Below are 12,212 nucleotides of genomic sequence, written 5' to 3'. Positions count from 1 at the left end.
CCGAGGTACCAGGTTCGATCCCGGCCCTGGGTCACTGTCCGTGTGGAGTTTGCACATTCTCACCGTGTTTGTGTGGGTTTCACCCCCACAACCCAAACATGTGCAGGGTAGGTGGATTGGCCACGCCAAATTGCCCCTGAATTGGAAAAATGAATTGGGTACTCTATATTTATTTTTTTTAAAGTCCCTCACTTGCATATACCTGAATTTGCTTCACTTCGGAAGCTCCACCTCTCCCGCAGCTCTTCTAGGCTTACAAACCTCTCCGCGAGGTATAGATCCCTCGCCTTCACCAGCCCCACCTCTCTCCACCTCCTATGCATAACATCCGTCTCCCCCGGCTTAAACCCGTGGTTCCCACACAACGGTGTTAGCACCAATCTCCCCTCCATCCCAAAGTGTCTCAACTGGTTCAACACCCTAATTGTGGACTGCACCACTGAGCTCACCGTGTACCTCCCAGCAGAAGTGACACCGTCACCATGGCTGGACCCTCTCCAGGACTCCTCGTCCATTATAACTCACTCTAATCCTTCTCCTTCCCAGCATTCACTGCCCAATAGTAGTGCAACAGGTTTGGTAGTGCCAAACCCCCCTTTCTGCCTCTGCCTCTGTAGCAGGGCCCTCTTCACTATAGATACTCCAAAATCACTGCACCCAGTTTCTGGGAAAAGGCCTTTGGACTGAAGATCGGAGGGTCTGGAATACAAACAGGAACTTTGGCAGAACATTCATCTTAACCACCTGGACCCTCCCCGCCAGTGTCCGGTGTAACGTATCCCATCTCCCAAAATCCCCCCTTACCTCCTCCACCAGATTTGTCAGGTTCCACTTGTGCATCGTCAACCACTCCACCGTCACCTGGACTCCTAGATACCTGAACCTGTCCCTGACAACGCCCCCAGATTGGCTCCCCGACCTGCCGCATTCACTGGAAACACCTCACTCTTTCCGACATTCAGCTTATAGCCCGAGAAGGCCCCGAATCTCTCCAATGTGTCCATAATTTTCCCCATACTCTCCAGTTGGTCCGACGTGAAAAGCGACAGGTTGTCTGCGTACAGCGACACCCAGTATCCCCTACTCATCCTGCCACTCCACTGATCCCTTAAGAGCCATTGCCAAGGACCCTATCGCCAGCACAAACAACAGCAGCGACAGCGGGCACCCCTGCCTCATTTCCCTGTGCAACCCAAAGCTTTGTGAACTCATCTTGTTTGTCCGTACACTCGCCACCGGGGCCACGTACAGCAGAATGCCACAAACTTCTGCCCAAACCCAAACCTTCCCTGAATCTCAAACAGGCACTCCACCCCATCGAAAGCCTTCTCTGCGTCCATAGAGACCACTACCTCTGATACCCATCCCTTCAGGGTCATGATCACATTTAATAACCGCCTAATGTTACTGGAAAGTTGCCCGACCTTCACAAATCCCGTTTGGTCCTCTGCGATCAACCCCGGAACGCATCCTTCCATCCTCCCAGGCACTAACATGGCCAACATTTTCACATCGTGTTTAACAATGATATGGGCCTCAGCTTCCTTTGACGGCGGGCGGGAGGCGGCCACACACTGGAGGGCTCCCGCTCGGGAATAGAATTTCGGAGTTTTAACGCCCGGTCCCGGGGGCAACGGAGGCTGAAAAAGCTGTAAGAAGGCACAGGGAGGAGAAATGTCCAAGTTTGGGAGAAAAACGGCCGTGAAAAAGGGGGTTAATGAAAGTCCGCCGGTGAGTGAAAAAGTCAGCGCAGGAACTGTAAGGAAAGCGGAGGCTGGAGCACCAGGGGAGGCCGCATCGCTCACAGCAGAAGAAATGACCATGGTGGTGGCTGTGGATCTTGAAAAACAGTTCACAAAGCACATGGAAGCGATGAAGAAGGAGATGGGGGCGGTATTGAAAATGCTGGTGGAGGAGGCGATTGCCCCGGTGAGGGCGGCGGTATCAATCGCAGCGGCGGAGGTGCGGGAGCAAGGTGAGACACTGAAGGAAGTGGAAGAGGCATTATCGCAGCACAGTGATCAACTTACCTCGATGGGGAAGGAGTTGCGAATGGTGATAGAGACCAACAAGGGTCTGCGAGCCAAAATGGAAGACCTGGAAAACAGATCCAGGCGACAGAATCTGAGGATTGTGGATCTGCCCGAAGGGGTGGAAGGCCCGAGGCCGACGGAGTATTTTGCCAAGATGTTGGCGAAGCTATTGGGGGAGGGGGATGATCCCTCCCGATATGAACTGGATCGGGCTCATCGGTCATGGAGGCCTATACCAAAGGCGAGTGAGCCGCCAAGAGTAGTAACTCCGTGTTTCCGTAGATATAGCGTGAAGGAGAAAGTCCTGTGCTGGGCAAAGCAGAAGCGGGAGGTGCAGTGGGCTGGAGCTGGTGTACGCATATACCAGGACTTTACGGTGGAGCTGGCGAGGAGGCAGGCTGCCTTCAGCCGGGTGAAGAAGGCGCTGTACATCAGTAAGGTGCGGTGCGGCATAGTATACCCAGCTAAGTTGAGGGTGACCTACAAATCCAAGGACTTTTATTTTGGACGGCGGAAGCAGTGGAGGAGTTTGCAAAGGCAGAAGGACTGTGGCAGAATTGAGAAATGGTCGTGCACCGATGTCGCCTCATGTAACTTTATTTTTTCACTGTGTGTTGGTGTATGTACTAAATGAATCGACCCTGTATATATTTGGACAAGGGAAGAGAGGGGACTTTCATTTGCAATGATGGTTCTTTGGGGCATGCGGGGGTTGTGTGCTAATGGGGATTTCTTGGTTTTCCTGGGACCGGGCAAGGGGGAAGGAGACCCATGCGGAGGCCTCCACGCTGGCCGATTTAAACCGGCCAGGGAACGGGAGTGAGGTGGGGGGAGGGGCTGCGGCCATCGGAGCCTGGCAGAACAGGTTTTGGTGATTCTAGCCAGGGTGAAAAGTTGGGGGAAGGAACCGAGGTTGGGGGGAGGAATTTACAAGAGGAAGTGGAGGGGAGGAGTCTGGGAGGGGGTTTGGGGGTGTCTACAATTCATGGGTGTCATTCACAGTTCTCTTTCGGGGATTGGATGGTATTGAATATTAGAGGGGGAGGGGGGGTTGGGGGTGGACCGGATATGTCAATGGTGACCATAGGCGATTCCTGATTCCTTTTTCTTTTTTCTTTTTTTTCCACCTTGGGAGGTTTTGTTTTATTTGATGCTTATATTGTCAGGTAGGCCGTTGTTTGGGTGGTGGGAGGATGGGATTGTTGTTGTTGATAAGGGGATTGACATTGTATTCGTTACCGTTTACTGTTTGTTGGTGGTGTAAATTCTGAAGAAAATATGAAAATTGAGAATAAAAATATTTTTTTTTAAAAACAATGATATGGGCCTGTATGACCCACAGTCCAATGGGTCCTTCTCCTTCTTCGGGTTAGCGTGATCAGTGCCTGGGTCAGTGTCTCTGGAAGCTCTCTCTTCTCCAGCGCCTCGCTGAACACCCACAGCAAATGTGGTGCCAAGTCCGTCGCAAACTCCTCATAGAACATCGTTTAAAAAAAATATATATTTCTTTATTCTCCTCCTTTTTCACATTTTCTCCCAAATTTACACCCATCAACAATAAACAATAATCAGTAACAAATATGTCAGTCCCCATATCAATGGCAACGATCCCATCCTCCCACCAAACCTCAAGCATAAGGCATAAAAAAATGACAAAAAGGAATCAGGAACACCCATAGTCACCATCAACACACACCGCCCCCCTCGCTCCAACCCTCCCACCCACCCACCCCCAACTAATGTTCGATGTTATCCAGTTCTTGAAAGTGCATGATGAATAATGCCCATGACTTGTAGAACTCCTCCATCATTCCCCTCAGTTCAAACTTAACCTTCTCAAGAGTCAAGAATTCCAACAGGTCCCCCCCGCCACGCCAGGGCACAGGGTGGAGAGGCTGCCCTCCATCCCATCAGGATCCGCCTTCAGGCGATCAACAAGGCGAAGGCTACAACATCTGCCTCTGCACCCGTTTCCAACCTTGGAAATTACTCTGAAAACCTCCTTCCAGTAATCCTCCAGCTTTGGACAGGACCAAAATATATGAATGTGATTAGCCCCCCCCCCCCCCCCAACGCTCACACACATCTTCTACTCCTTCAAAGAATCGTCTCATCCTCGCCCTCGTGAGGTGTGCTCTGTATACCACCTTCAGCTGTATCTGCCCCAACCTCGCGCACGAGGTGGAGGCATTCACTCTCCGGAGCACCTCACACCAGAACCCTCCTCCATATCCTCTCCCAACTCTCCCTCCCACTTTGCCTTGATCCCTTCCAGTGGTGCCTTATCCTCTTCCAAAATAGCTCTGTAAACCGCTGACCCTTCTCCAGTCCCCCTGTCGTCAGCACCTCCTCCAGCAATGTGGAGGCAGGCTCCTCCGGGAAGTTCTGTATCTCCTCTGGCAAAATCTCGAACCTGCATGTATCTAAACATTTCCCCCTGCTCCAGCCTATACATCCCTTCCAGCTCCTTCAATCCTGCAAACCGACCCCCAAGAAACAAATCTTTCGTGTCTTAATCCCCTTCTCCACCCATTTCCGAAAATTTCCATCCCACCTTCCTGGCTCAAATCTGTGGTTCCCCGAATCGGCATTTCCCTTGACCTTGCCCCCAACCCGAAGTGTTGGCGAAACTGCCTCAAAATTCTCAATGAAGCTATTATTACCGGACTCCCTGAGTACTTCCTCGGGGCTATCGGGAGCGGTGCTGTTGCTAGTGCTTTCAATCCCGACCCCCAGCACAAACTCTCCTCCATTCTGACCCACTGGGAATCAACCCCTCTGACCCAGCTCAGCACCTTCTCCACATTCGCCGCCCAGTAGTAATACATCAAGTTCGGGAGACCCAAACCCCCTGCCTGCCATCCCCTCTGTAGCAGCACCTTTCTAACTCTGGCCATCTTCCCTCCCCATATGAACAAAGTAATCTTTCCCTCAATCTCTCTGAAAAAAGACTTTGGCAGGAAAATCGGTAGGCATTGAAAAATAAACTGAAATCGCGGCAACACATTCATTCTAACCGCATGTACCCAACCCGCCAGTGACAGAGGGAGACCATCCCACCCTGTCAGATCAGCTTTCACTCTCCCCACCAAACTAGAAATGTACCTGCGGAGCCCCCCCCCACTCCCGGGCAACCTGCACCCCAGGTACCTAAAGTGAGTCCCTTCCCTAAGGAATGGTAGTCCCCCCCACCCCTGCCCCCACCCCCAGCCGAGACACCACAAAATACTTGTGGCGCACAAAGACTCCGTGAGACAAACAGAGTGAAGTCGATGAGGCTTTATTAAGCGTGTCTGTTCCCCAGCAGCCCGATAGTAAACTGGCCTGCGGGGGAAGGCACCGGCTTCTTATACTTCGCCTTCAGGGCGGAGTATGAGGTCAACGGCCAACCAGGACCCGGGATCTGTCAGCCAATGACATTAGGGCTTCCAGTCCCACATGACCCCCAATACATACTACCACAATACTCACTCTTGTCGAGATTTAGTTTGTATCCCTAGAAAGACCCAAACACTCAAAGTAGCTCCAATATTCCCCCTATCGACACACTCAGTTCCGACACGTATAACAGCAAGTCATCGGCATACAAGGACACCCTATGCTCTATCTCCCCCCGCACTATTCCTTTGCATATCCCCAAACTTCTTAATGCGATGGCCAACGGCTCAATTGCGAGTGCAAACAGCAGAGGGGACATAGGACATCCCTGCCTACTCCCACGGTGAAGAGAAAAGTATCTCGAGTTGATGTTGCTCATGGAACATCGTTGGGTAACCATCCGACCCTGGGGCCTTCCCTGACTTCATCCCTTTTATGCTGTCCATCACCTCTCTCAACCCTAAAGGTTCCTCCAGTGCCTGGCTCCACTCCGCAACCAGCCATGGAAATTCTAGCTCGTCCAGAAACCGCCCCATGTTCCCTTCCTCACCCTTTGGATCGGCCCTATGTAACTTCTCATAGTGCTGAATGCCTCATTAATCATCCCGGCTCCGACACTACCTCCCCCTTCCCTATCCAATGCCTCAGGATTTCCCTAGACGTGGCCTACCTCCGCAGCTGATGGACTAGCATACGATTCGCCTTCTCTCCATATTCATACTGCACCCCTTCACCCTCCATAGCTGTCCCACTGCCTTCCCTATTGTTAGCCTATCAAACTGCCCCTGTAACACCTTTCTCTCCACCAACCTCTCCTTGGCGGGGCCCCCCAAATATTTCCTGTCCACCTCAGCTTTCTTGTCCAACAATCGTCCGTACTCCACCCTCCTCCTCCTATCGCTGTGCGCCTTGAATGAGAAAACCTCCCCCTGAACCACCGTCTTCAACGCCTCCCAAAATGTGGCCGGTGATACCCTCCCCATTCTGATTCAACGCCACGTAATCTCTGATCACCGACCGCAACTTCTCACAGAACCCCTTGTCCACTAGAAGTCCCAAGTCTAATCTCCATCCCGGCCTCTGTTCCGGCCTCGAGCTTCGTCTAATCTCCAGCCAGTGGGGTGCATGATCTGAGATCATGATTCCCGCATTCTCCACCCCCACCGAAACTGCTCGGTTCACTATAAAACAGCAAATCCTGGAATATACCTTGTACCCGTGCGAGAAGAAGGAGTACTCCCTCGTCCCTAGGTTCATAAACCTCCACAGAGCCACCATTCCCATCCTTTCTATGAATTCTCCCAGCTCCTTCGCCATCCTCAATCTTCCCACTGACTTTGGGCTCAACCTATCCACCCTCGGTTCCAGCACGCAGTTAAAATCACCCCCCATAATCAACTTGTGCGTGGCAATTTATCATGGCCAATCCACCTAACCTGCACATCTTTGGACTGTGGGAAGACACCGAAGCACCCGGAGGAAATCCATGCAGACACGGGGAGAACATGCAGACGTGACCCAGCGGGGAATCGAACCTGAGACCCTGGCGCTGTGAAGCCACAGTGCTATCCACTTGTGCGACCGTGCTGCCCTGGTGTTTTTCTTTTTGGAGGGGTGACGTATGGTTTTGGATCTGTCTTTGTTTGTGTGGGGGAGAGGAGGGTCCACGGGGCGCTGGTCACATAGACCAAGGAGAGGTAGGTTGGAAGGGCCTTCGGGCAGGGGCTGCCACACTGGCAGATAATGCTGGTGAACGGAAGTGAAGTGAGGGAGGTGGCCGGAGGGCTTGGCCGGAGGCGTGGGGGGGGGGGGGGGGGGGGGGTGCGCAATGTGGCAGTGTTGGAAAATGAATGTGGTCATGGGCAGAGAAGGGAGCCATCTTGGATGGGCCAGCTTTCGAGCAAAATCAAAGGGGGTAGAAATGGAAGTGGATGATGGTGGACGGTAGAGGGGAATGGAGGTGTAAGCCTCCGGTAAGGTTTGTAACATGGAATAACATGGAACGTATAGGGGCTGAACGGGCCGGTGAAGGGGTCTCGGGTCTTTGATCACTTGAGGAGCTTGAAGGCGGGGGTGGTCTTTCTGCAGGTGACGCACCTCCGGGTGCGGGATCAGGTTAGGTTGATAAAGGGATGAGTGGGTCAAGTATTTCACTCGGGGTTTGACTCAAAGTCACGGGGGAGTGGCCATCCTGCTCAGCAAAGGACAGGGTTTGTCGGGGCCAAGGAAGTGCAGGATTCGAGTGGGAAGTATGCGATAGTGAGCAGGGTGTTGGAGGGGACGTCGGTGGTGCTGGAGAATGTTTATGTGCCAAATTTGGACAACGTGGAGTTTGTGAAGTGGTTGCTGGGAAAGTTTCTGGACCTGGACACGCATCAGGTGATTATGGGGGAGTGATTTTAACTGCGTGCTGGAACCGAGGGTGGATAGGTTGAGCCCTTAGGTCAGTGGGAAGCTTGAGGATGGCGAAGGGGCTGGGAGAGTTTATAGAAAGGATGGGCATGAAGATGACGGTTCTCCTCAGATTCCTGTTCGTCTTCCAGTACCTTCCCATCTTCATCCCTAAGTCCTTCTTTAAGAGGGTGAACAAGATAATCTCGGGATTCGTAAGGGCAAATAAGACTCCGCGAGTAAAGAGACTGTACCTGGAGCGCAGTCAGCGGGGGGGGGGGGGGGGGGGGGGGGGGACTGGCGCTGCCAAACCTTTGCAATTACTATTGGGCAGCTAACGTAGCCATGATTAGGAAATGGGTATTGGGGGAGGGGTCAACTTGGGAGCGGTTAGAGGCGGCCTCATGTAAAGGCACCAGCCGAGGGGCACTTGTAACGGTACCTCTGCCGTTCTCGCCGGCCCGCTACTCCTCAAGCCCGGTGGTGGTGGCGGCATTAAAGATCTGGGGTCAGTGGAGAAGGCACAGGGGGGTGGAGGGAGCCTCAGTCTGGACCCCGATACGCAACAATCACAGGTTTGTCCCGGGCAAGATAGACGGAGGGTTTCAAAGCTGTTACAGGGCAGGCATTAAAAGGATGGGGGACCTGTTCATAGACGGGACCTTTCCCAGCTTGAAAGCGCTGGAGGAGAAATTCAGTTTGCCCCCTGGAACTGCTTTCAGATACCTTCAGGTACGCGCCTTTCTCAAAAAACACCCACGCAGGATACAGGATAGGGTGGTCTCCGGCACCTGGGTAGGGCCGGGGAAGGTGTCAAACATCTACCAGGAACTTCAGGAGGCGGAGGAAGCCCCAGTGGAGGAACTTAAGGGCAAATGGGAGGAGGAGCTAGGTGGGGAGCTGGATGCGGGCCTGTGGACAGATGCCCTAAACAGGGTCAATTCCTCCTCATCATGTGCCAGGCTTAGCTTAATCCAGTTTAACGTGGTGCACCGGGCACACATGACGGCAACCAGGATGAGCAAGCTCTTTGGGGTTGAGGATAAATGTGCGAGATGTGCGGGAAGCCCTGCAGATCATGTCCATATGTTCTGGGCATGCCCGGCTCTTAAGGGATTCTGGCAGGGATTTGCTAAGGCAATGTCCAAGATCTTGGACACGCGGGTGGTGCCGAGTCCAGAGATGGCGGTCTTTGGTGTGTCAGACGATCCGGGAGTGCAGGAAGCGAAAGAGGCCGACGTATTGGCCTTTGCCTCCCTGGTAGCCCGGAGACAGATCCTTTTAATGTGGAGGGACTCGAAGCTCCCGAGTGTAGAGACCTGGGTCAGTGACATGGCTGGGTTTCTCAGCCTCGAGAAAATAAAGTTTGCCTTGAGAGGGTCCATGACGGGGTTCTCTCGGAGGTGGCAGCCGTTCCTCGACTTTCTAGGAGAGCAGCAGCAGCATCCCGGGAGGGGGGGGGAAATGTTACATAGTACTGTTCTTTTCTCTGTATATATGGTTAACATTTATTTTGTTATGTTAATTGTTGTGTATGGTTATGCAAAAAAATTATGTTTTTGACAAAAATTTGAATAAAAATAATTTAAAAAAAAAAGAAAGTATGGGCATGGTGGATGCTGGTCTTGCCCCAGACTTGTGGGTTCCTCGGTCTCCTTCTTCAGCACCAAGTGATTCTGAAGATTGAGCTGGAGCCCTGTCCCTAAGTGGCCATATTTGGGGTGCCAGACTCACCGGAGCGGCAGACGGGGTTTGTATTATTGTGTATTATATAAAATGAAAAATCTGAATAAAAATCTTTTTATTTGAAAAAAAGGCTAGAGCAGGTGTTAATAGTGGCATAAAGGTGAGATAGCAGAGCAACGATCAGCACTCTCTGAAAGCAAAGCATGAGGACAAGTTACGGACTGGTCTTTGTGGGGTAAGGGGTGGAAAAAATATAGATCCAAATGAAGGGCAAAGTTCATAGTCTGAAGGTGTTGAACTCAAGTGCCTAATCGACAGATAAGGTGCTGTTCCTCCAGTTAGCGTTGGGCTTCACTGGAGAATTGTGGAAAGTGTTCTGCAAAGCGATCACCCAGTCTGTGTTAGTCTCCCCAATGTAAAGGAGACTACATCGTGAGCAGCAAATTCAGCAGACCAAATTGAAAGAAATTCATCCCTGCTTCATCTGAAAATGATATTTTCACAGTCACCAATACTTAGACGAGCTTCCAATTGATTTTTTTTTATTGAATTGGAATTCCACCAGTGGGATTATGAACCCAGGTCCCCAGATCTTTACCTTGACTGCGGAATTACTAGGCCAGTTGCAACTATACCACCATCTCAGATGGAAGGATTGCTACGTTAATACACCTGACACTTAAACTTACATTTTTTTTTTGTTCCATTTACAGTGGTACAGCCTCCATCCGATATCAAAGTCACAACTCTTAATCAAAGTGCAATCAGATTAGATTGGAATCTATTGCCTAAAGCTTTCAAATATGAAATAACTGTGCGTAAGAATTCAAATGGAAGGCCTGATCTAACAACTACAAGAACATTTTCAAATTTCATAGTGCTAAAAGATCTTACAACGTGTACCAATTACACCATCACCTTAAAGTCATTAAATGATTTTAACATGCACGGGGAAAGCACATCGGTATATTACACAACTGAGAGTAAGTAAAATGTGATTTGTACAGATTATCCAAGTTAAACAATTGCAGAATAAAGGTTGGGAAATAGAGGACTTATTAAATTGGCATTTTATTTTTCAGTCACATGTTTTTGGAGTTCATGGTCTCTTTGGGATCCCTGAGATAATGTTTCCTAATCCTTGCCCACAGTCACCAAAATTTAAAATTTGGAAATAAAAATCCAAAACAGTGTGACACTCCTTCTATTGCGTTCTCCTGGGATTTCTGGCACTTTTCTGGGGTTTGTGTAGCCCCTCGTGAGGATTTCATTCACCAGGGTGCTCGTTTGCTGCACCGCTCAAGCCAAGAACATCCAGAATACGGACTCCCCGACCAGGCGGTGAGGGTGCTGGGAACGGGCTTCCGACTTCAGGTAGAGAACTCTCAGAGCCTCCGTCATCCAACCCCACCAAGTCCTGGAAGTTTTCACTCCTGTTGGAGTTATCTGCTTGCTGATCTCTGAGCCAAGAGATTCTGATTATTGAAGTCAGACCAGCAACGGCAGGCCCAGTAGTTGCCCTCGATTTCCTGCCCTCCGTGTTAGTGTGAAGACCTACCAGAAGCAAACCTCTCGCCAAGGGCAGGAAATCCCAGCAATCCTCAGACTGGACCAGGGATGGTACAGGTAAACATACTTTTCCAGATCCAGTACTCCGGCTAAGAGTATGAGCTGGCAACCTGTTCCAGGTGTCTACTATTGCTGCCCTTTAATAAGATGGAATAAGTTGATTTTCCATTCTTCTTATTGGAAATCCTTGTTTGGAACAGTTCCCTGCTGCTATCTTTGACATTAATGTTGCCCATATGACAAACCATAGCTGAGATTTGTCCAGCCATTAGATGACTTTTTGTATCGGTATCCCCAATCCATTGTGAAACCAAGCTACTTTTGACCTGATTAGTTAACAAATTACAAAGAAATCCTGTAGCCACCCCCCCCAACCCAACTAGTTTTATTCATCTTATCTGTCGTAAAGAATGTTTTCTCTCACTATTTTCCTGCTTTCGCAGGATCTATAGAATCCCAACAGTGCAGAATAATAATAATAATCGCTTATTGTCACAAGTTGGCTTCAATTAAGTTACTGTGAAAAGCTGTGAAAAGGAAGTCATTCAGCCCATCGAGTCTGCACTGACCCTCTGAACGATCACCCTACCTAGGCCCAAACCCCCACCCTATTCTTTTAACCTCGTTGTCGTGTTATGTACTCTGGGATAACACAGGCTGCAACTGGATGCAGCTTTAACCAAAAGATACTCCAGACCTTGAAGTTAGTTCAATCTGATTTATTGAGCCAGTAGCACAGTTAGCACAGTTCTCTATGAGTTCGACTCTCTGCTAACCTAAGTGTGGTTACTCTGTCTGATTGAACCAGACTAGCTCTTAGCCACGTGCTGGAGGTGTGATACCGTACATACACCCTGACTCACTCTGTAGATGTTCATCAGTGGAAAGAGGCGGAGTATGAGTGCCTCATACCTTTTATAGTGAGATACCACCCGAGTGTCCTGCCTGCTCATTGGTCATGTCCTGTTCTCTGTGTTCATTAGCTGCCTGTCTGTGCCTGTCTGTATATAATTATCTGCATGTCTGCATATCATGACACTCGTAACCCCACCTAATCTGCACATCTTTGGACTGCGGGAGAAAACCGGAGCACCCAGAGAAAACCCACCCAGACACAGGGGGAACATTCAAACTCCACAGTCACCCAAGGCTGGA

The sequence above is a fragment of the Scyliorhinus torazame genome, chromosome 7 (assembly GCF_047496885.1).
Source record: "Scyliorhinus torazame isolate Kashiwa2021f chromosome 7, sScyTor2.1, whole genome shotgun sequence".
Classification (NCBI taxonomy): Eukaryota; Metazoa; Chordata; class Chondrichthyes; order Carcharhiniformes; family Scyliorhinidae; genus Scyliorhinus; species Scyliorhinus torazame.
Note: the sequence above shows the minus strand (reverse complement) of the source record.